This window comes from Macaca thibetana, chromosome 7 (assembly GCF_024542745.1).
Source record: "Macaca thibetana thibetana isolate TM-01 chromosome 7, ASM2454274v1, whole genome shotgun sequence".
NCBI classification, from domain to species: Eukaryota; Metazoa; Chordata; class Mammalia; order Primates; family Cercopithecidae; genus Macaca; species Macaca thibetana.
The window spans coordinates 56,086,819-56,097,592 of record NC_065584.1 but is presented as its reverse complement, the minus strand read 5'-3'; the positions used below and the strand labels follow the sequence as shown (position 1 = coordinate 56,097,592).

Here is a 10,774-nt window from a genome sequence, read left to right as displayed (position 1 = left end):
CAGCACAGCTTCAACAGTTATCAAAAACATGGCCAGTCTAATTTCATTGATTGCCCCCATGGCCCCTTTCCCAGGTATTTTGAAGCAAATCTCAGACATTATATTATTTCATCTGTGAAGATTTTTATGTAACTCCAACAGATAAGAACTCTTAAAAATATATCTCAATACTATTATCCTATTTGAATAAAGTTAATAATACTTTATTAATGGTATGAGGTTTTTAAAACTTAAGGATTTATGTAAATATTCAAATATAAAATTCTATATTATTTCTTATGGAGAATTTTTTTCCTTAATACCTTTGGTAAGGAATACAAGAGTGATTTCCTTAAAAACTAAAATCATGCTTCTTCAAATACATACAAAATATACAGTCCCAGAGCCACATCAGTTATTAGCTCTTTTATTACATGTGTATAGCAGGGAAGTTTCTACTTTGTTATGCACTCATAGTTTGAAAGCAATGTGTATAAGTTGAGCTGTTGAGGAATTTTCCTTTGAGATTTTTTTTTGTACTCAATAATAATTCCTCACATTTGTGTCATGCCTTGAATTTTCCAAAGTGCTTTCATGTCTATTATCTAGTGAACTCTGAGAGTTCTGCTGTGCAAAGATGTCTATTATCTACTGTTTATAGTTTTTTTAATCAATTTTACTTTGTTGTGGCTTTTGGGCTTGGAATGAAATAATAAACAATATATGCAAAATCCTCTACTTGTGAGCCAAGAAAGACTTTGTAGTCAAGCCTGCATGAAGATGAAAGGAAATTAGTGTAACATCTCGACAGTTATACTTAATTTTCTGTAGTATGGGAATATTTGGCATTTATACATACACACACTACACACACATGTGTATAAGGATTTTAAATCCGTAATTACAACTCAGTATTTTCCATGGGCTCAAAACCCACCCATAAATTTCCTGAACCTCTTAGAAAGGGTTGTATTAATAGTAAGATTAAGAAACATGGCAACACACAAATTAGGAAGAGTTTGGGGCTGAAACATTCCCAGAGATCACTCATAATTGATGCTCCATCCTTTTTATCATTCTTTAATTTTTGTTAACGTGCCCAGACACACACTAGACACAGTTATCTTCAAAACATCTGTAGCAGAATAGCTTGGTGTCTGTTAACCAAAGACAGTGATACAAGTATCATATTTAATATTGATTTTTGCTCTTCACCCATAAAATATAGAACACTGAAGTACTCTTTTTAAACACAGCAAAAATCTGCCCCAGGATTAGAAAGGAGTACAGAGGTTGACACTGTAATCTGTACTCCAGAGGTGTGCTCTAGAGTAGTACAAACTTGGGTTTACAAACTGCTAGAGTTAAGGAAGCTGCATGACCTGTTTTCCAATTTAGGTTCCTCCAGTGGTGGACTGGAGTCTATTTTACCTGATCCCAAGAGCTGATTTTTAAATATGCAAGAATTTTGCAAACTAGTATTTAAACTGTCAGTTGCTTGAACCCAGCCAAGGTGGGAGTATTTACACCACAAAAATGAGCCAACTTCAATCTGGCTTCACCCCTCATCCCCCAGAGCCATTTTACCAGCACACCACTGCCTCCCAGGTAAGTTTAAGGATAAAATGAGTTAGCTTATGTAAAGCACTTTTCATAGAGCTCCCCATAGAGAAAGCATTCAATAAATGCTAGCTACCATTATTGTTATTATTATTTGCCATTGAAAATAAATGCAGCCAACTCTCAACTGTTTATCAAACTGATAAATCATCTATGTCCTATGTTTGTTTGTTTTTGTCCCTATTTGACAATTTTACTAGCAGCATACAAAGGAATATGTTCAGACATAGGAAAAAAGCAGTGAGAACCTAATCAACCCATGGTAGTGCTTATTATTATAGCATCGTGATCTTGATAAAATATTTGCTGAGAGAGAAAGAATTAAAGTTCCAAAAAAAAATGAAAATGGGATTATATCTAAATTTAAAATATTCACCCTACTTTTGTCTTCCTTTAAACAGCTCATTGAAATTCCATTATAAATAGAAAATGATAAAATAATTTTGAACACTTGTAGAAAAATATGACAAGTCTGGATTTCAGTAATAAATCATAGAATTCCTGATACACATTATCTTAGGCCAAAAAGGGAATTATTGGTTCTTGTAAATCTCAAAGGTAAAAATCAAGGGATAGGTCTGAGTTTGAACACAACTTGATGCAGGATCACACCAGGCCATGAGTGCTCGGTTTCTCTGGCTTCTATTAGATTATTGCTATTTCCAATCTCCACGTGGCAGCCTCAGCAGCTCCAAACTCTGCCTTTAAAGTGGAATGCTCTTCCCAAAATCATGTCTCTCAGGAAAGAGAAACTCTTTTTTTTTTTTTTTTTAATACTTCCTGTAAAATTCCTGAAGTTTACTTTGATTGATCTGTTTTTGGCCACACACCTGATGCCTGTTTGGGAGAATATCTAATGGGGTAAAGGTAATTTATTTAAAAAAAACAACAACAACTGTAAGAGTATATCTAACAGGGTAAAGGTAATGTGTCCCCCTCCCCGTCAAAAAAAACCTGTGGCGTTATTACACTCAGATAAAATGGATGTCATGCAACCAAAATACAATTATCTACTCCAAATCATCTTCATTGTAATTGAATTCATGTTGATGGCAACTCATGTATACATGTAGAGCTAGCACACTGCTTTCTCTTGGAACAAAGTTCTGATAATAACCTTCTCAGATCAAGTTTCAGCCCAGGGCACTCCTGAAGCCATTAAAGACCCTAGTCATAAAGAAGCAAAAATGGAGATAGTATCACTACAGGAACTAATTTGAGAAACCCAGGTAAAAAAGAGTGTTTTAAAAAGCAAATGCTAGCCAAAAAATATTTATAACACACCTCCTGCCAGGCAAAGTTCAAGTTTCAGCTAATAGGAGAATATTCCTGGTATGATCTCGGTGCCTTCCTTAACCAAGAATTAGAGCCCCATGGTACAATGACCTTAGCAATTTTGGAAGCAGTAGCACCAGGAAAAGTGAGAGAGGTCAAAACGCTGTGTGTTCTGTAAGGGACACAAACTTGTTGGCATTTAGAAATTCCACAGTGTTTTGCTGTCCAATTTGTTTTAGAATTTCATTTCAGGAAAGTAAGTTCTAACTCTAATGTTATGGAGAAGTTTAAATATTTACACCAGAAAAAATAAAAAGCACAAAACCCTCTACCCCAGAGTCTCAACCATTGACAAGTTACATAATTCTAACGAGTGTCAAGTATCAAGCTCTGTGCATCTTGTTCTCTGCTGGGAAGGTGACGCTTCTGTTTCTCTTGGCTATAAGTTTGTTTGGCCTGAGCTGGATGTCAGCCTGATTCCTAACCCTCCTCATGGAGTCACAGGCTGTAATGCATGAGTCACAGAGGTTAAAACGCAGCCTTTTCTGGTTTATATTGTATGTGGATTCTGTAATAGTCTTGGAATAGTGTTCCATGATTCATATCCTACTCTGGTACGCCTTAGCCAAATGCATCTTCTGGTCCTGGTGATGTATATTGAGAGCCCTACGATGCTTACTGAGTATGGAGTGATTTAAGGAAATCATTTTTTCTATCCCCTGGGAATTTTCTTTCTTATAATATCCCACCCAAATGTGATTTGTTTAAAATATTGTGGTGCTCACCTTTATCTTCACCATTAAATATGTCATACTAAATAATCTTGTGACCATACCGAGGAAACACCAAATATAAGAAGAGCATTTATTTTACAAAAAAAGAGGAGACATATCTGTAAGCATTTTGGAGGGTGAGCATATTTCCCAAAGATCTTGAGACTGGATGGATGTGGGCACCCTGTGTGGCCCTGAAAAAAAAAACAAAACTATCTTGGGTCTTTTGTAATTGAACTAGAAACTGTACCAACCCAGAGTTTATAAACAGTATCATATAACATTTGTTTTGAAATATACAGAAATGTTAATGAGGTGATGGCTGTGAAATCATCTTTTACTAAGAAATACAATGTGTGCCCACATCAAACAGTGGAAATAATTACCAATTTATTTTCTCCTATGAAAAAATGATACTCAAAGATCAGTGGGATCTTAGAAAGGGATCCGTGTTATTTGTGGAAGTATCATTAAGGCTAAATAACTGTGGCACCAAAGGACAGGCAGCATAATTTTCTAAAATACAGAAAAATTTAAAAGAGGCATTGCCAGAAAATAAATGAGAATGTTCATTCTCACTAAGCTCTCTGAGTAATGTAAACATATCTGGCATTTGTCCCTATTTTCTTCCTGGGACCTTTTAAATCAAAGTTTAGTAATTCATTCTTAATCACCCACAAGTTGTTAGCTACCCCGTGGCTTGTAGCCATCAGAATTAATTGCAGGTGCCCATGTGGGTCTGCAGCATGCAGTAAACATGATTATGATGGATTCCTAACACAACCTGGCTGGCTTAGGGTCATTAGCGCTGCATCCCCTCTTCTTGTTCTGAAGTGTGTTTAATTCTCAGTGGATTTCTGAAGCAATATGTTGCCTTTCTTAAAGAAAATTGAAGAAAGTCTGTGAAATAGAAAAATAATTGGACTAAACTCTCAATTTTTTGGAAGGGGAAATGTGGGGAAAAGAGGGAGATGAGTTAAAGGCTTAAGCACTTCTGTGAAACTGTTTCTCTAAAGCAGGAAAAGTGAATTTAGTGATGTTATATTTACCCTGGAATTTAAGAAGAATAACTTTGGTGTTCAGAAGTCCAGACTTATTGATGTAAAACCTTGCCCATCTAAGTGTGGTCCTGGAACGAGCAATATCAGCATCACCTGGGAGCTAATTAGAAATGCAAAATCTTGGCCCCTCCAGACCTGAATCAGAATCTGCATTTTAACATGGACCCAGGCAATTGGCATTCTTATCAACATTTGAGAACCACTGATGTAATCCATGCTTAGAATACTTAATTTATTTAGAGAGCTTATCATTCTGTCTAGAAGGCATTTATATTCCAGTTATGATTGCCAAAAAGTCCCAGAAAAAAGCAGGTGCAATGCTATTAGCTGGTAGAGCACACTCTGAAGGCAGCAGCCATGCCTCTCTGGTCTTTAGATTCCCAGCACCTAGCTCAGTGTATGAAATGTTAAGGTGGATGAATGGATGGGTGAATGGATGGATAGATGGATGGAGGGATGGATGGATGAATGGGTGGATGAAAAGCATGGTAAACCCCTAAAAAAAAAACGAAAGATGAAGTGAATATTTTTAAAAAATCAGTTACAAGCAGATTTTTTTGTGTTATTCCATAGTATAGGCTTGCTTAATATCACAATCACAGTAGATTACATGGCAGGCTAACAAAGTCTTATTTTGAAAATTGGACAGTTCTAGGCCTCCAACAGCCTATGGAGGGAGGTTTGGTTTGTGGAAGGGTGTTCATTCCAGCAGAGAAGAATACCTTCCCTTATCTCATCTGCTGCTGCATTAGTGCCCTCTATTGCTAAGTTCCTTTTTTCTAGCTAGGCCCTATTTCCACAGCTGGAGTATAAACCTTTTAAAGGCAGGACTCTGCCTGCAACATTGACTCCCCTGCCTCCAGCACATGTCCGCTGACGTAAACCAGTATCTTTTAAATTTTTGCATATTTTTAAATAATGCCTGTCCTTTGGTGCCACAGTTGTATAGCCTTAATGATACTTCTGCAAATAATGGGGATCGCTTTCTTTCTAAGATCCTGTTAATACTGCTCATGCCACATTGGCTAATGCTGACAGCTTATGACAACATGAAGAAATTCATTCCAGGAAGTAACAATCTGTGTCCTCTTTTCTCATCCCTAAATCCACCATTTCTTTTGGAAATAGGAATGATGTCTTTTTATTTTTTTAATTTGTTGTTTAAAAAATTACTGGTTCTGTTGTGCAGGCTGGAGTACTGTGGTGCAATCATGGCTCACTGCAGCCTTAACCTCCCTGGGCTCAAGTAATTCTCTCTCCTCAGCCTCCTGAATATCTTTTTATTATTGGCTCATTTTATTATATTCAATGAATTGTTGGAAATTAGAGCCAGCCAAAAATTGTATAAATATTGGGCTGCCTCTGCTTCTCTGACACTAGATGAATATGGCATTTGTGCCTGTGTGTCTGTGGGGCCCTCAGGAAGCTCTTCTCCTTGAGAGGCCTTGCCGGTGCCAGCCTCATCAGAGGGCAGCTTGGGAGGAGACCTGCCATGCTTACAGCTTAAATGGATTCCTGAAATGATGTTTCACAGTGTAGAGTCAGAAGAAGGGTGGGACAGTGGGTGGAAGAAGCATTGGCCATGAAATTAGAAAACCTTGATTTGAATTGTAACTCTCCTACTCACTACTTGTATAATCTTGGCAATTTTCATCATGTCTGTGAAATACATTGTACAGTGCATGACTGGGAGTCAGTGTTCACCATTTGCTAGTTTTCCTTGCCTCTCTGAGCCTGTTTCCTCATTATGATGCATAAAAATATCACATACTTTAGTGCTTGTCACATAAAACGTGCATAATGAATGCTTTTAATTCCCTCCCAGTTTGCTGGTCCCAGGTACCACCCACACTGTCTGGCACTCCCTGTTTCTCTGTGTTGGATCTTCTTAAAGTGTTCTGTTGGATGATCTTCACTTGTTCCTTGACACCATGGTCAGAAATCATGGTTTATCTGCCAGGTGGACTTCCTTCCAGCACCTTCAGTAGTTTCTGTCCATCCCTGACCACCCACTAGATCCCTCATTTACCCAGCACATGTTTCTAGATCCAGGATCTCCCACTACTAAGTAAAAAAAAACTTGTGCTATTTGCCACCGGGAACTGACTTGAAAATACTAGAATCCAGAAGGTTTATTCTTGGGGCACTTCCTCTTCAAATTCCAGTACTTTTGGCATTCTTGAAGCAAATACAAATTTTATAAATTATTTCTTTAAAATTAACTTAAAGTATATAGGTTCATCGTAGAAGAAAAATGGACTTAAATATAGATAATAAAAAGAAAGAAAAATAAGTTCAGTCGTAATCCTATTATACACAGAGAACAATTACTTGTCACCTTGGTGAATAGCCTTTTAATTTTTATATATGACTCAGCATGGTGGCTCACACCTGTAATCTTAGCACTTTGGGAGACCAAGGTGGTCAGATTGCTTGAGCTCAGGAGTTCAAGACCAGCCCAAGCAACATAGTGAAACCCCGTCTTTCCAAAAATACAAAAAATTTATCCAGGCCTGATGGTTTGTACTTGTTGTCCCAGCTCCTTAGGGGGCTGAGGTGGAAGGATGGCTTGAAGCCAGGAGGTCAAGGCTGCAGTGAGCAGAGATCAGGCCACTGCACGCCAGCCTGGGTGACAAAATGAGACCTCTTAAAAAAAAAAAAAACTTTATCATGAATATGTAATATTCATTATTAAAAACCTTTATAATGAATATATAATAAATGCATTTTATATAAATATACAAATAAATGCAGATAATATAAAATGCATTAGCATATATTATGTAAGTATATGTTAAAATATTTTTAGTATATAGGTATGTATTTGATCCATTGGCCTCTAACTAGTCTATGTTTTCAGAAACCATCAGAAACACACACACACAGTCTTAATGTTCTTAGAGTTTTATGGCTTGTATTTTTTTCCACCTGATTATCCCCTGTGCTATTGAATATGAATTATTGTTTAAACAAATCAGTATCTAGAACATTGCTTAGCCTGTAGTAGTGTACAATGGATAAATATTTTTAGAATAAATGAGAAAACATATCCTAATGTAATTTCTGTGTCAATTTTGAGCTTTCAATGTTGGATTTTCTTTTAAATGGGGTAAATCTGTTGGTAAATTGTTATGAAAAGTTCACGTGGAAAAAAAGCTTAAATGGATCCTGAAATGATGTTTCCTGGTGTAGAGATTAAGATAGATCTTTACTAACATCTGTTGATGAACCCGTCTGCCATAACTTTTTATTTTAGAACTGCACAGTGATTTAGCACTGAATCCTATTTGGACTAATTTAACCCTGCAAATCTGAAAACGATCTTTCCTTTAAAATTTGAGGGCTTCAAGTGCAATGTTTTTAGGGATTGGACAGTTACAAGAGGGACGAGTGCCTTTGAATTCCCTGCTAGGAGGCACAAACCCCGATGCCCCTAGGGGCTGGCAGTGATTTCACAGGTTAAGTGGTGCAGACGGGAACCCACTGCAGTCACTCTGCAAAACTGGAGTGCAATACATGATGGAGAGTCAGCGTTCGCCCAGTGCTGGTTTCCAAAGGGCAGCCACTACTGAACTTTCATGTGGCAAGGTGGGGTCCAATGGCACCAGCTTGTTTTCTTTCTTCAGGAGAAGTAAAAAAACTTGAAAAATTACGTGAAATTCTTGATTCTGAAATAATAGCAGCTCATTTAATTTAAAATATGAAACTATGCAAGCAAAACAAAATCCACCTGAGAACAATGAGCCTCTGGGTTAAACTGAGGAACTGTTTAAATTGCCCCAGTTACTCAAATGCCAGGTGGCAGACGACTGGCTGGGTCTGCCTTCTTCAAGGGTGCAACACGTCGCTCTTGTGAGCCAGATCTAGGTTCTCAGTGGCTCCTGCAGGAAGTCATAAGTAGAGGCAAGAAGTCCCAAGCTGGCAGTCTGCCAGGCGATTCCCGTAGGTAATGTCAATTCAAATAGAGGAGACTGCCAATACCTGTGACCTGGCACAGTGAATTGGCAAGCAGATCTGAAAGAGGTCTTAATACATTGTGAATAAGTCCTGATTTCTAGAGAGATCTCTTGGGCCGAATTATTAAAACCCTCACATTTACCTTCTCTTGGAGCTCTATTGGAGTTAAAAGTGTCTACTGAATCTTAAAAAGGAAGCAAATGTCAAAAATAGACAAATCCCAGCCAAGTGATGGGAAATGTCATTTCGGGATAATAGTATCTGCACATTGGTCATTAAAATACATTCTTTCCAATGAATGCCCTTAACTCTGCAGGATGGGAACACAGCTTTAATCAAACAGGTTCCCAGATCAGAGTACATCAAAACATGAGCAGCAGATTCTGTGCTGCCTGATCAACAGAGGAAAGAAATCCAGAACATTTTCTTTTACATTTAAAATGCTTTATGAGGGAAATGGGTAGTTAGTCATATTTATTATTGAGCATTTACAAGAATACTTGCTTATTGTTTTATTTCCTTATTATTTATTTTGAGCTGAGTTTCTGGTTATTAAGAAAGGCTCTTCTTTCTTAAAGGGTAGATACCTGATTTTGCAGCTAAAAGGAGCTAAAAGGTGCATCAAACTGAAACACCTGCCTAGAGGTAGGAAAAGAGATCAGATTTTCTCTAGGGACACCTACTGATCAGTTCTAAGAGACACAAGTCCCTGAAGGACTTCGTTTTTCTAGTGGCTTTTTCTAATGCTGCTTTGGTCCTGAAGGAGTTGCAGATAATGAATAACTAAGAGAAGACGGTCGAGTTTATCGAGCGGATGGGGGCAGGCTGTGAATTTAGTAGGGAAAGAGAAATGGATCTGTGAAAATGTCTAGGAAGATAGGAACAAACTTGTACCTGAACATCAAAATAGCACCCTAATATCTTATTAGCAACAAGCATACCTGGGGCCCAGGTGTTGATTTCCAAGACCATTCTCCAATAAAAAGAACCAGGGATTCTTGGAGACACGAATGATTCTAGGGCTGGAGCAAAAAATATACAAGAGGAACCTAGGGCACCCTGTTGAGCCAGAAAATAAGCAAGTTCTAAAACAAAACAAAGGCCAAAATGTACGATGATGAGAGTATTCAAAGGAACACAGGAGCCGACTGAAAGAGCTCCCAATGGCCAAAGCTGGAACAATTTGACAAATAAAGAATTATTTGGATTATAACTCAAAATACAAAATAAACATCCATGAGTCCATGTTATAAATAAATGATTGAATAAATAAATAGTATAAAAGAGACAAATCTCCCAAGCAGAAAAATTCCATATTTTATGGAGATACTCTGGCCTCAAGGAGATGGAATGTAACTCCCAATTCCTTAATCGAGGCTGTGTATAGTAACTTCTTTCCAAAGAGTATAGTCCGGGAAGAAGCAAAAGAGTAACTTTATAGTGGGAAAACCTTAGAAACAGTACCTCAGCTGGGTGCCCAAGATCACCGGCACAGTGACAAGTCATGTTGATGCTATGCTATCCTTGATATGATGTGATGAAAATGGCATCTGTGGAATCTGTGACTTTCTCCCCAAAATCCATAACCACAGTCTAGTCATGAGAAAAACATCAGACAAATCCCAATAAAGCGACATTCTACAAAATATCTGACCGGTACTCCCCAAAATGACTGTTCAGGTCATTGAAAGCAAGGAACACCTGAGAAACTGCCACAACCATGAGGAGTCTAAGGACACATCCAATTTACATTCACATCCAAAATGGAATCCGAGACAGAAAGAGGACCTTAGGTGACAACTAAGGAAAGGGGAACACAAGTATGGACTGTAGTTAGTGACACTGTGTCAATTTTGGTTCTTTAGTGCTAGTAAGTATACCTTATGGAAGATGTTAATGATAGGAGAACCTGGCATGTGGTACATGGGAACTCTGGGCTATTTTCACAATTTTTCTGTAAATCTAAACTGTTCTGAGAAATAAAGTTTGTTTTTGAAAGAGCCATCCTGGGCTGCACTAGGAAATACTTACCCCATACATTGTGGACCCTTCCTCCAATACAAGATTTCTCAAGTAGCTTTCTTGGTTAAAAGGGCAGTGATGTAAAAA

The 10,774-nt window shown here is 37.7% G+C and overlaps 1 long non-coding RNA gene across 1 annotated transcript in view; it reads right to left on the bottom strand.

Moving 5' to 3' along the window:
- Nucleotides 1–2,574: 2,574 nt before the first annotated feature.
- The window catches only part of LOC126958559 (uncharacterized), a 52,680-nt gene continuing 44,480 nt past the window's right edge, over nt 2,575–10,774 (bottom strand). The window contains exons 3-4 of the long non-coding RNA XR_007727224.1: nt 3,660–3,841; nt 2,575–2,766 (exon numbers count right to left, since the gene is read on the bottom strand). This is a non-coding gene — a long non-coding RNA (uncharacterized LOC126958559). The remainder of the gene's footprint in view (nt 2,767–3,659; nt 3,842–10,774) is intronic.